The 14,471-nt window shown below is 45.0% G+C and overlaps 1 protein-coding gene across 2 annotated transcripts in view; it reads right to left on the reverse strand.

Moving 5' to 3' along the window:
* Positions 1 to 14,471, reverse strand: part of LOC122816680 (kelch-like protein 20) — a 745,290-nt gene that overhangs the window by 241,498 nt on the left and 489,321 nt on the right. The window lies entirely within an intron of this gene.

Raw genomic sequence — 14,471 nt, forward strand, 5'->3', positions numbered from 1 at the left:
AATCCCGAATACTGGTGTTCCCCAAGGTTGTGTGCTCAGCCCCTTGCTCTTCACTCTCCTCACCCATGACTTTACTGCAAAACATAACTCAAATCATATAATAAAATTTGCCGATGATGCCACAGGGGGTCTCATTAGTGGTGGGGATGAACATAATTACAAGGATGAGGTGAACACTTTGCTTGCCTGGTGTAACAGGAACAATCTGGACCTGAATGTTAATAAGGCCAAAGAAATGATTATGGACTTCAGGAGAAAGGCAACAGTTCACCAACCACTGACTATCAAAGGGAAAGTAATAGAGAAAGTCAAAACAACCAAGTTCCTGGGCCTCACATCTCAGGTGACCTCACCTGCACTGTTAATACCAACCATATAGTCAAGAAGGATCACCACCTCCTGAGAAAGCTCAAAAAGGCCAGGCTCCCACTGTCTGTTCTTACCACTTTTTACAGGGAAGCTATTGACAGCATCCTCACTAGCACCTTCATAGCATGGCTTGGCAACTGCACAGTTGCTAAGAAGAAGAAATTACAGAGGGTGGTGAGGGTGGCAAAGAAAATCTTGGGCACAAACCTCCCTTCTATTCAGCAGCTTTTCTATACAACAGCAAGAAGGAGAAAGTACAGTTGTGTACACTTACCATAAATGTAGATGTTCGAGTGTATTCACTGTTGCAGTCATTACATTTGGGTTATCCTGCTGGCAGGTTGCCCTCAGTCGGCCTGAATTCCAAAGTCTTGGTTCCTGCGTCGGTTGTGGTCGCCTCTTCCCTGACGTCAGGGGTATATAAAAGATGCAGCCGATGCCATTTTATTTAGTTTTTCTTGCCCCAGATGTCAGGTGCCCCCAAAAGGGTAGGCTAAAATTATGCAAATAAAACATACATGCACCAAAATAAGCTTTACCTTCATCTATAAGCAAATACACCACCAAGGTTGTAAAGGTTAGAGAAGTGAAAATAAGTTCCAGCAAAAAAGAGGGGAATGGCAAGAGGGTAACCTGGACTGCAACAGTGAATACACTCGAACATCTTCATTTATGGTAAGTGTACACAACTGTAGTATGTTCTTCGTGTTTCACTGTTGCAGTCATTACATTTGGGTTGAGTCCCAAAGCTATGGTTGGAAGGCTGGAGCTAAACAGCATTAGGAGCGGCTATAAGGCCCTGCAGAACTGCAGTGGCAAAGCCTGCTCTGGATTTAGAGTAAAGAGGCAGATTGTAATGCTTTGTAAAGGTATGCACTGAACTCCAAGTAGCAGCCTCTAAGATGTCTTTGGTTGGTACTCCCCTGAGAAAGGCTGCAGAAGTGGCTGCAGCTCTGGTTGAATGTGGCCTAATGCCCTTAGGCACTGGTTTGCCATGCTGTGAGAAGCAGAAACGAATGCAGTGACATATCCACTTTGAAATTGTCCACTTGGAGATAGCTTTTCCTTGTGATGCTGCGGCATATGCCACCAGTAACTGTTCTGTCTTTCTGAAAACTTTAGTTTTGTCCAAGTAGAATCTAAGTTGTCTGTGTACGTCCAAAGAATGCAGAATTTTCTCCCTCTTGTTCTGTGGATTTGGATAAAAAGTTGGCAAATGAATTGTTTGGTTAAGGGCTACACTGGATACCACCTTATGCAAAAAGGTAGGGTTTGTTCTCAGAGAGACCCTCTCTGGATAAAAAATGATAAAGGGTTCCACAGCCATGAGAGCCTGTAGCTCTGAAACTCATCTTTGCAGAAATTATTGCTAGGAGCAGAGGTGTTTTCCAAGATAAGAACTTTATATCTGCAGTAGCCGCTGGCTCAAAAGGAGGTAAGGTGAGTTTTTCCAAGACATAATTGAGGTCCCATGCAGGTATTGGCGTTCTCCTTGGAGGTCTTAAGTTTTTGGCTCCTCTGAGGTACTGCCTTAATAAAGGATGAGAAAAGAGTGGTGGCTCTGTATTGTAATGAGCCGAAATGGCAGAGGCATGGATTTTAATTGATGAGAAAGATAGGCCTTTGTTCAGCATCTCAGTTAAGTATTGCAAAATCTGAGGTATGTTTGGGACAGCTGTATCAGTTCCTTGAGCTTGGTTCCAAGCGCAACATCTCTTCCATTTCCCAGTATAGGACTTTCTAGTACTAGGCCGTCTGGCTTCTAAAATGACATCCATCACAGCTTTACTGAGAGTTGTGGTTTGTATGGCTACATTATCCGCCATGCTGCCAGGTTTAGGGTCCTGAGTTGGCTGTGCAGAATGTGATAGTTTTGCTGAGACAGTAGATGAGGTGTTTGAGGTAAGGCCCAGGCTGGGCATTGGGATAGGTTCCTTAAGATTGGATACCAGTACTGGCGTGGCCAGTCTGGGGCAATCAGAATTATTTGTGGTTTCTCCTGCCTGACCTTTAGGAGTACCTTGGGGAGGAGAGGTAGTGGAGGAAAGGCATATACTGATAGGTTTTGTCCAGTTGAAAGAGAAGGCGTCCACTTTCAAAGCTTGTCTGTGATAAGTCCATGTGCAGAATCTTTTTAGTTGATTGTTTTGAGGGGAGGCAAATAGATCTATGTCCGGGCATCTCCATTTCTTTGTTATCATGCTGAAGACTTGTGGATCCAGGTGCCACTTGTGGGGATCCATGAGGTTTCTGCTTAGTTCGTCTGCCAGAGTATTTTCCTTTCCTGGCAGGAATTGTGCCTGCAGATGAACTTGGTAAGTCAATGCTGTGTCCCATAAAGCCATGGCTTGTCTGCACAGGGGATAAGAATGAGTGCCCCCCTGCTTGTTTATGTACCATATGACTGTGGTGTTGTCTGTCTTTATCAGTAGTTGTCCCGGATGAAGTAGGTCCTTGAAGGCTGTCAGGGCATTTTGAACAGCTAGCATCTCTTTTTGATCGATATGTAGATGCTTTTGGTTTGTGGACCAGGTGCCCTGGATGCCTCTTCCTGCCATGTGTGCCCCCCAGGCATAATCTAAAGCATCCATCATTAGGCTCTGCCTGGCTGGGGGTAGTGACAATGGCTGTCCCTTGTTTTGGTGACAAGCCTTTGCCCACCATCAAAACTCCTGTTGCAGGCAAGGAATTAGAGTAATCATTGTTTCCAGACTGTGGCAATGCTGCGTCCAGACACTTTTTAGGTACCATTGAATTTTCCTCATATGCAGTCTTGCATATGGAATTAGTAAGATGCAGGATGCCATGAAGCTCAAAGCATGCACAATTTTTCTTGCAGATAACTGGGCCTTTGTTGCCATTTCCTTGAAATAGATTGTCAGTTGCCTTTGTTTGTCTGAAGTGAGATAAGCCATCTGGGCAGTTGTTTTTAAGCTTGCACCCAGGAATATTATCTCTTGAGAGGGTACGAGTCTTGACTTCTTTTTGTTGACTGTGTACCCTAGGCATGTTAAAAGTATTATCACAAACTTCAGATGCTGTAGTAGAATGTCCTTGTTCTCTGCTTGTATAAGGCAGTTGTCCAAGTAAGGGCATATTTGTATTCCTCTTTGTCTGCAGTAAGCAATTACTGGTGCCAGGCACTTTGTGAATACCCTGGGTGCAGTAGATAAGCCAAAGGGCAGTGCAGAGAATTGGTAATGTTTTGAGCCAGCCTTGAATCTGAGGTATCTTCTGCATGATTCTCTGATTGGGACATGCAGGTATGCCTTTTTAAGTCCAAAGTCACGAGCCAAGCCTTGCTGCCCAGCATGGGCAGTAGCTGCTGTAAGACCAACATCTTGAATTTTAGCACCTTTTAGCACTTCTGTGGATCCCTAGTGATATCTGCATTGCTTACTGTACTTATTTCCTTGTTTCACTTGAAAGAAAGTTACTGTTTGTCGTTTTTGCATTTAAGTTACCTGTAACACATTGCATTTAAGTTACCTGGCACTTGCTCACTAAAGCAATTACATAAGTCAGCTCTAAGAAATTAAAAGCACTACACCCTCACAAACTCCCCTTGAGTACCTTGTTCCCCATTGGCCCTTTTTTCAATTATAAAGGAATTCCCAATACTATTCTAGCATGTCCAAAGGTCAGTTGTCAATCTCCTCTCCGGTCCAGCTGGTGAATCTGGGAATCTTGAGGCAATGTTACAACTGCCTCATGTACACAGACAACCCTCTCCTCCTCCCAACAAATTCCAACACATGTGAGAGATGCAACCATATAGACAAACTGGAGGCTAAGCTCTCTCAACTCAGTACTGGCGTAACCAGTCAGGAGGAGAAGGAAACCACACTCACTACAATTCCAGTCTCACATAGACCTACCACGACAACAAACCAAACACATAAACACACAAAAACATACTCGGAGGCTCTAAATAAAAATCTGCCTAAGCAGCAGAGACCTCCAAAGCAGACACCCAAGCAACCACTACCCCAAAACAAAACACGTGCAACACGTAGCTCACAAAGCCAGTGTGCCGAACAGTCACAGCCCTTAAGGCTAAACAACACACCTGATACACTTGTAATAGGTGACTCTATCGTCAGGCACACTGACGTCCCGCTCACCAGGCTGAACAAGGAGAAGGTCACGGTGAGCTGCCTGTCGGGCGCTAGGATCCTCCACATAACACAAGCACTCAGGTCACTCCAAGGCAAGTACAAATATGACTCAGTCATTGTGCATGCTGGTGTGAATGACCTGAGACGTACCTCCCTGGACTACATGAAAAGAGACATAGAGGAGCTCTCTGAGCATGTAGCCCAGGCTGGTATGACCCTGACCTTGAGTAGCATCTTACCCTCACCAAGAATGATGCCACAATATGAAGACAAGATGATCAATTTCAACAATTGGCTTAAGTGTTGGTGTCATTCAAAGGGGATCCAATGCCTGTCAGCCTGGGATGACATGCTCACAGGCCACGATGCTTCGCTAGGGACAGCTTGCACCTGTCACCCCTGGGCTTTCGGATATTGGCAAAGGCTCTTGCTACCCCCATAGTGCCTTTTTTAGGCAAGGCTCAAAAGACAAACCCACCTCCATAGGTATCACAAATGATAAGAAACTAAGAGTAAAGCTACTCAACGTCAGAAGTCTAAACCTCAAGATGCACGCACTCGAAACTCTCCTTAGCATGGAGAACATCGATATCTGTGCAGTAACAGAAACCTGGTTCAAGGCTCCCGAGAGCACCCCAGCACTACCAGGTTATACCTCATACCATGCTTTTCGGCCCCAAAACTTGGACCGAACCACAAAAGGAGGGGAAGTATCAATATTCGTCAAAGACAGCCACACCTCCAGGTTGGTGGCACAGCACGAAGCATCAGAGACTATCCATGTGCAACTAACTGTGGGTAAAACTGCCTTCCAGTTTAGAGCCTGCTACAGACCACCCTCCCAAACACAGGAACCCCACTTGGCCTTCCTGAGAATACTGGAAAATATGAAGGTCTCTCCAAACACCATTATATTGGGCGACTTCAACTACCCAAACAGACTGGGAGCATTACTCTAGCTCCAACACCCTAGCCCAAAGGTTCCTAGAATTTATAAACTCAAATGCTATGGAACAACTTGTTACCACTCCCACAAGAGGGGAAAACATACTGGGCCTGATCATCACCAACATGGGGACACTATGCTCCAGACCAGAAGTGTATCCCTCACTGGTAAGATCAGACCATAAACTAATCTCACTGGATATTCACATCCCGACCCCACCCCCTGCCCAGAAAATCACAGTGAAAAACTTCTCTAAAGCAAATTTCACACGCCTCAAAACTGAGGTGAAATCCTTCAAAGCCCCCGGGCCTGTGGAAAATACGGCCCAGACCACAGAATCCTTTATAAACGCATTCTATGAACACCTTCAGGAATGCATGGATCATGCAATCCCAAATAAAACCAAGACCCAATCCTCCAAAGGCAGACGTCCTGTCTGGTGGACCCCAGCCATAAACAAACTATACAATAGAAGGAGGAAGCTACTACATGATAGAGCAAAATCCCAAAAGGGAAGGCATCTCTGATCAGTATTAGCAAAAACTACGGGCACTCATAAAATCGTCTAAGGCCAGCTTGAGAGAAAAATTGCACAAGACACTAAGGATAATCACAAGGCTTTCTTTAGTTATGTTAGGAACCTGGGTGGGAATTCCCAGATATGCTCAGAATTAGTCCAGAATGACAAAAATACACCGAGCCCACAGACATTGCCAACATCCTAGCTGACAGGTTCAGTGCAAACTTCTCCCCTCTCCCTACCAAAGGGCAAATATCTATCCCAACAGAGTGCTGCCCCTGACATCTCAGATGCTCAGGTAAGAGCCGCCTCTCCAAAGCAAAAACACAGCATCAATGGGACCAGATGGTGTTCCGGCTCGTCCTACATGAACTCCAAGAAGAGCTAAACCCAAACATAAAACTACTGTTCAATCTTAGCCTTACTACAGGATATGTACCCAAAGAGTGGCATACAGCAACAGTGGTCCCTCTCCACAAAGGTGGTGCCTCAACGGATCCTGGAAACTATCGCCCCATAAGCCTGACTAGCTTGGTCTGCAAAGCTATGGAAAGGATCATCATAGACCTCATAAATAAAGATATTGGGGACCTACAGACACTGGATCCTACCCAGTTTGGCTTTGTTAAGGGCAGATCCTGCCTCTTAAACCTGGTCGATTTCTTTGAAACAGTCACCAAGGCCATTGACGAGGGGAAGGTGGTCCACACAGCCTACCTGGACCTCGCAAAAGCCTTCGATACAATACCCCACTCGGGCATTATAGATAAGCTCGCCAGCTTAAATATAAACCCCTATGTCATTAGATGGGTTGCAAACTGGCTCAAGGACAGAACCCACATGGTTAGAATTGCTGGAGCCATGTCAGACTCCAAACCAGTTACAAGTGGCGTCCCACAAGGCTCAGTCCTGGGACCTCTCTTGTTCGGTATATATTTCTCGGCGGTACAGGCCAACACGGAAGGACTGTGGCTGACCAAGTTCGCAGATGACTGCAAACTGGGCGCCATAATCAACTCTCCAGCCGACACAAGCATCCTCCAAAAGGGTCTCATAGAAACAGACAACTGGTGCCAGAGCCATGGCCTCAAGCTAAACGCCACAAAGTGTATAGTCATCCCCTTTGGCAAAAACAAAGTGCCCACAAATTACCACATAGGTGGTAATCCATTAAGTACAGAAGAAGTCATTAGGGACCTGGGGACCCAAGCTGATAGCAATCTCTCATTTGACAACCACGTGGCCAAAGTGGTTAGAAAAACATTTTATATAGCCCACCTAATCATGAAGGGATTCACATCTAGATCAGGGGGGTCATCGTACCTCTTTACTCATCCCTCATCAGGCCCATAATTGAGTACAATGCCCCTTTTGGGATGTACCTTACCAGACACCTGCAGCAACTGGAAAGACTCCAAAAGTACCTCACCAAGAGGATCAAAGGGCTCAAACAGATGCCATATGCTGCCCGGTTAAAGAAACTCCAGCTCTACTCAGTGGCATACCGCCTGCTCAGAGGCGATCTGTGCCTGACGTATAAAGCCATGTCCAACCCGGAATTAATGGACATGCTGCACCTCAGAAAATCCAAATCCCATCGAGCTCACGCTCGACAGACTTGAACCTCAGCACTGAAATAAATAGGACATGATGGAGGGACAGATTCATAACCCAGAGGCTCCCTTCACTCTGGAATAAAATCCCAGTCCAGGTTAGGCAGAGTCCCACATTGACTCTCTTCAAGAGGAATCTTGATGAGTGGATGGGAGATCGTAGGTTTACCCCGGCTATCACTTCTGTGTCACTGTTAGACAGAGGCACAGTATACTAACCTCAAAAAAAGGCATAGCAAAATTAATTTAAAATGGGTGGCGAAAGCCAAATACACTCTGGCTAGGCTTATAAATGCCCTAGGGCAGATAGCCTAGTATGAACCTATGGAATATCCAAGAAAGTGTTTAGAATAGATAGGTCCAGTATTGGTCTCCATGCTTTGTCCTTTCTGGGTACCAAGAACAGCCTTGAGTAAAAACCTTGTCCCTTTTCTTGTTGTGGCACTTGTTGACTAGCCCTCATGTCCATGAGAGCTGCGACTTGTTTTTGAGCCTCTGCCCATTGATTTTTGGGCAGGTCTGGCCAACCGTTTGCCCTTGGCAGGGTATGGAAATGGAACCTGTAGCCTTGTGTCACTATGTCTAGAACCCATTTGTCTTGGGTTATGATGTGCCAATTTTGAGAAAAAAGTGCTAGTTTTCCCCCTAAAGGTGCTGCCAGAATATAAGTGCTTGGTGCAGGCAGGGGGAAGTCATTGGGACTGTTTCCTGTATGATTGTGCTTTGTCTTCTCCACCTTTGGAGGTAGAACCACTCCACTGTTTAGACCTGTAGGATCCTTGCGGCTGTGATCTGCCTCTAGGGTGTCTGGATCTGCCCCTTTGAGGTCTGTCTGAGACTGGAAAGGACCAGTTCTTTGTAGGCCAGTGTCTGCTAAATCTAGGTGGCTGTACCTGTAAGAAATCCTTGACCATTTGCATAGACTTAGCTTTGTCCTCCATTTTCTTTAACACCTCTTCCGCCTTAACACCAAACAAGGTATCATGTTGTAAAGGAGCATCTAATAATTTTGCTTTAACATGGTCAGGCAGATTTTGTTCCTTTAACCAAGCATGCCTCCTAATAACAGAACCCATAACAGCAGCCCTGCAGGAGGCCTCCAGAGAATCAAACCCACATTGCAAAGTATGCTTTCTAACTTGCTCAGCTGAATGCAATAAATCTCGCATTTCTTTGTTTTCTGCACATTCAGAATTTGCCATCATTTTCTGTTTAAGCAGTGTCATGATATATTGCTGATATTTAAGCATATGAGACTGGCAATTTAAGGCCCTTATAGCCAAAGTAGCAGATGTGTAAATCTTTTTTTCCCATCTATCCAGTGCCCTAGAATCCCTGTCAGAGGGGGTAGGGTTTTTTTGCAGTAGAAGCCTTGACCCCTTTAGGACCCTGAGAGATAGTTTCTGGGTCTGCAGTAGGGTTTTTGAAAAGGAATTTATGAGAGTCAGGGACCCTGTAGTATCTGTCCGGCTTAACAGGAGATGGTGGTAAAGAGTCAGAGGTCAGACTAGACTCAGACAACACATCATCTACAATGTCCAACACAGGTGGAACAGCTAGAGGCCTGTGTTGGGGAAGTAAAAGGAAGTCTCTGAGCCTTTTCTTAGAATCTGAAAAATCTTGGCTCTCCCAGTGGAAGTGCTCCCTCATGGTATGCAAGGTTTCCCCAAAAGAGTAGTCCTCGGGAGGAGAAGCTGAAGGAATTGATTCTTCAGCATCAGAATCCTCATAGGGGGGAATAGAGTATTCCTGATCAGAAGAGGAATCAGAAGAAATGGAAACCTGATCTATAGATTCATAGTCTGACTCTTGCCTAGGCCTCTTATCAGGAGGGGGATGGGAACCCCTGATCAAGGTAATCTTAAGTCTTCGGCTATTTTGAGCATCTGTTTTTTGGGCATGGAGGCCTGTCCTTGTGTCTGGTGAACTTGTTTCTTTGCCTTTAAAGGTGTTTTAGCCTTTGTTTTTGTAGTCGGTTTAATATATAGTTGTTTAGGTCTGAATACACCCTCAGAAGCAGATGCCTGCTCAGCGGCTCTGGACCCATCTGAGGGAATTTTATCTGAGGTTCCAGTACCTTGAGTTTCCAGCGGCCTGGCCGACTCCACGTGGGAGTCGGTTGCGGCCTGCGGCTCTAAAGTAGCGGGTGTCAGGGGCTGCGAAAGCGCCTCACTGAGGACCGGCGAACCGGCGACTTGCTTAGGAGAAGCTTCGTTGTCGGTTTTGGATCTTGGTTGCATGTCTTTCTTTTTGTTTTTTTGTGAACTCTGGTTGTCGGATGGCTATCCGACGACATAGTATAATTAAATCTTTGCCCAAAATAGCTCAATGCAAAATCGTACCTACGCTTAATAGTGTGTTGGTTAAATCTAGCACAAAACCGACAACTAGCAACGTCGTGGTCAGGGCCTAGGCAAGGAATACAATAAGAATGAAAGTCCTTATGAGGTATTTGCTTCCCACAAGAAATACAATTATTAACTTTTTCTGACATTGGTCTGGAGCAAGAAAAAAGTTTCCCCAAAGGGGTACTTAGCTTTAAATGAAGACTTCGGATCTGAAATTTAAACACGAAAATCTCAGGAGTCGGCCAACCGGCACTCGCGCACTGCTTCAGGCACCGCACGGCAAGAAAAACTGAATATAATGGCGTCGGCTGCATCTTTTATACCCCTGATGTCAGGGAAGAGGCGACAGCAACTGACGCAGGACCCAAGACTTTGGAATTCAGGCCGACTGAGGGCAACCTGCCAGCAGGATAACCCAAATGTAATGACTGCAACAGTGAAACACGAAGAACATCATACAAAATACTAGCTGATTCGACCCATCTGGCCCACAACTGGTTCTCACAACTTGCATCTGGAAGGAGGTACCACAGCTTTTGCTATAGGACTACCAGACTGAGGAACAGTTTGTGTCCTACAGTTATGAGATTTTTTAACTCGGACACCAACCATAATACCTGATACACTGAAGTCTCTTTTTTCATTTTATCCTGCTGCTCTGAGCAATTATCACCAGTATTACTATTATGTAATATGACGGCTAAAGTGAGTCATGTCTAAGGTTAACAAGTGCAGTACGGTAACTAAACAGCTATTCACAATCTCTATTTACAGGATCATAGGAGGTTACTAGGCAAATGGCCCTGGGGCCTTTACAAGCCTAGCCAAGAGTTTATCCCCAAAAAAGAAACCTTAGTAAGCACCTGTCACCCCTGTCAGAGAGGAACACAGGTGGAACCCCTGGGACAAATTTGTGATTTCCCATCCACTCATTATGGTTGCGATTGAAGAGGGTCAGCGAGATACTCTGACATGTATGGGAGGTCTATTCTAGAGATGGGGCAGCCTCTGGGAGACAAACCTGTCTCTCCAGCTGGATTTGTTGATGTCGCATATTAGATTTAGGCCTTTCGAGCGAGTAATGCATGAGGAGTTCGATTTTCAGATATGGAGCATATCCAGTAGGGCAGGGTCCGATATTGCCTTATAGGCGAGACACAGTTCACCTCAGAGCAATCTGTACAATACCGAGTAGAGTAATAGTGATTTGTGCCTGTCCACATAGGACAGGTGTTGGAGACCATGGATTCTCTTTGTGAGGTATTTCTGAGGCCATTCCAGTTGGTGCAGGTCCTTAAAGAGGTATATACCAAACAGGGCGTTATACTCAATTATTGGCCTAATGAGGGAGGAGTACAGAGAGGTAATAACCTCCTTTTTTCTGGATGCAATCCCTTTACTTATGAGATGTGCCAAGTAAAAGGCTTTCTGACCACTGCCCTACATGATGGTCAAATGTGAGATTGTTGTCAACCTGGATACTCAGGTCTCTCGTCATAGGCTGTGTGCTTAAGGGGTTGCCGTTGACGCGGTAATCAGTAAGGGCCATGTTTTTGTCGAATGGTATGACAAATACTTTTGCATTTAATTTAAGGCCATGACTTTGGCACCAGTCATTTGTTGCTGTGAGTCCCTCTTGCAGTATGTTATCATCTGGGGAGTCGATGACAGCATCCAACTCACAGTCATCTGCAAACTTGGTCAGCCACAGTCCTTTTGTCTTTGCCTGGACCTCTGAGAAGTAGATGCCAAGTAGTAGGGGTCTCAGGACAGATCCTTGGGGAACACCACTAGTGACAGGTCTGCTGTCAGAGGTGGACACACCTATTTTGACTTTGTGGGTCTTACCTGTGAGCCAGTTGGCCACCCACCTGATGAGATAGGGATTTACACCACGTTGTGTTAGCTTTTCACTGATGCTCGAGTGGGGGAATTGTGTCAAAGGCTTTGGCCAAGTCAAGGTAAACTGTATGAACTGACTTTCCCTCATCCAGGGCCTTGGTGACAGCCTCAAAGAAGTCAACCAGGTTCAGCAGGCAAGATCCAAATCCGAACTGGGTGGGATCAAGTGTCTGGAGATTGCCTATGTCCTTGTTTATGAGATCCATAATAATAAGCTCCGTGGCTTTACAGATCAGACTTGTCAAGCTAATGGGGCAATAGTTTCCAGGGTCATAACAATGGCAGTTGTCCACTCTGTTGGAATGAAGCCTGTACTTAGGCTGTGGGTGAATAGGGTGCTCAATGGCAAAGCCAGTTCTTGCTGGAGATGGTGCAGAATACGGCCTGGGATACTATCAGGTCCCATGGAAGCTGTATTCTTTGCCTTGGATAGGGCCTTTAACAGCTGATCTACTGCGATGTGAGGTGTGGTTCAAGTACTGGGGATGTCAAACTTGCTTTTGGGGGGGGGGTGAGGCTTGTGCTGAACCTACCTGCTAGCAGGTTGGCTAAGTCAACAGGATCAGTGTAAGTGGAATCGTTAAGTACTAATTCGGAACAAACCTGGGCTTTTTCATGGAGGTTCCTGACCTAAATGAAGAAGGCTTTGTGGTTTCCCTTTGTTTTGGAGGCTGATTTCAATTCACAATTGGCTTTGGGGGTTTTCACTAGTGATCCAATTTGCTTGTTGAGGCCGAGAAGGGAGTTTTTTTCAATTTGAAATTTGTTCCTTTTTACCCTTGGACAACAGTTTCATCCTTTTGTTGCAAAGCTCATTGACAGAGGATGTCCACCAAACAGGTTTGTGTTTCTTTGAGGAGGAGATTTTAGTTCTGTTGGGTATGGCGGAGTCCATGCAGTTGTACAGGTGCTTGTATACTGCAATGGTGTACTGTTCAGCATAGTTGTCTGCATCCTCTGAGGGGGGTGATGGTGTGAAGCTACTGATACTCTCCCTTAGGAGGTTATAGTCAGCTTTTGAGAAGTTTTTTAGCCTGGTTATGACTGGGGGGTGGGATAGAAACTTTGAATGAGACAGACCGATGATCTGATCTCACCAGGGAAGAACATACTATGGGAGTGATGCAGCAGTCGCCCATGTTGATAACAACCAAGTCCAAAATGTTATCACCCCTTGAGGGGGATGAGATGAGCTGGTCTAGTGCATTATAACTGATGAAGTCAAGGAATTGTTAGGTGACTGCATTAGTGCAGGAATAGTTCACTCAGTCTATGGGTAGAAGTCACCAAGGATCAAGGTGTTAGGGGGTACCTTGATAGAGTCAAGTAGGTCCAGGTAGGAGGAGCGGGTGTCCTGAGTCATTGGGGGGGTCTACATCTTAATGAGTCCTATCTTAACGGTGAAGGAGTTTGGTGGTGGGTATTTATTTATTATTTATCACTGGATAATGGGTTTTGAGTGTGTTTATGTAATGTGAACTGCCTCTTGCATGTCATACGTGTTACTTTCTTTATGTTATTCGCTGATACTGCTGTATCTATGTTATTTGCACTGCATTTCTCTCGTGAGCTGACATTTGTAATTTCATTTAGACTGCACTTGTGTGGTCCTAAATGACAATGAAGTTTCTTGAATCTTGAATCTTTAGGTACCACTGAAGTGTTCTCATGTTGAGGTTTGCTAGAGAAATCATGAGAATCATAGAAGTCTTGAATCCTGGTATCCTCAGAAATTCCCTTATTGTGAGTGGAAAAACTGAGGGAAAAGATCTAGACATCGATCTGCTTTTACTTGTGGAAGAAAGGCTCTTTGAACTGAGGCATCTATAAGTTGCCCCAGGAAAACAATCCTGTGATAAAAAAATCAATCCAGCCTTTTGAATGTTCTGCTGAAACCTCAAACTGTGCAAGACTTCTGTTATCCAAGTGAATGATTCCTCACACTTTGAAAAAGGCTCTGCAATGATAAGTAATAAAATGTGAATACCTTACAGTAAGCAGTCCCCTTATCGGTGGAGCTAGACACCCTAGATAATGCAGATAACTGAAAATGTGATCCAGATACAGAAACTTAGAAACATTTGAAATCTGGTGCTATAGGAATGTGATAAGCATCTTTTAAATTTAGGGTCACCAAAAAACTTAAATGGAGAATGAGAGACACCAGGTTGTGAAGAAGTAACATTTTAAACTCTTGGGAATTGTTACAAACTGGTTTAAAAAGGAAAAATCTAGGACTGGACTCCATGAAGCAACCTCATTTGGCACCAGAAACATAACTAAATAGAAGCCCTCTCCTATCATCCCCAGAGTTAGCAGATGCTAAATTACAGGAGGCAAAAGAGAAGTTTGATCTGGCAGATGAGGAAGACTCCCCTGAAAAAGAAGGAAGAGACTGCCACTGCCATGTGTACCCATGATCAATCATTCTCTGAACTCATTTGTCTGAGACAATCTGTTGCTGAAGAGAGAAATGGAATTTCAGATTTTTGGGAAGAATTAAAGACTTTCCAGGAAAGGCAACAGGGGGGTGGGGGAGGACTCTGAAAGGAAGATTCTGAAAATAGTCATTCAGAGTTGCTACACTGTCCTTTATTCTGGTGATGGTGGGGGGTGCCTCTCCTTTCTCCTTGGAGCTTCCCTACTATTACTGTT

Source organism: Protopterus annectens, chromosome 12.part0, assembly GCF_019279795.1.
Source record: "Protopterus annectens isolate FY-2018-M chromosome 12.part0, PAN1.0, whole genome shotgun sequence".
Classification (NCBI taxonomy): Eukaryota; Metazoa; Chordata; order Ceratodontiformes; family Protopteridae; genus Protopterus; species Protopterus annectens.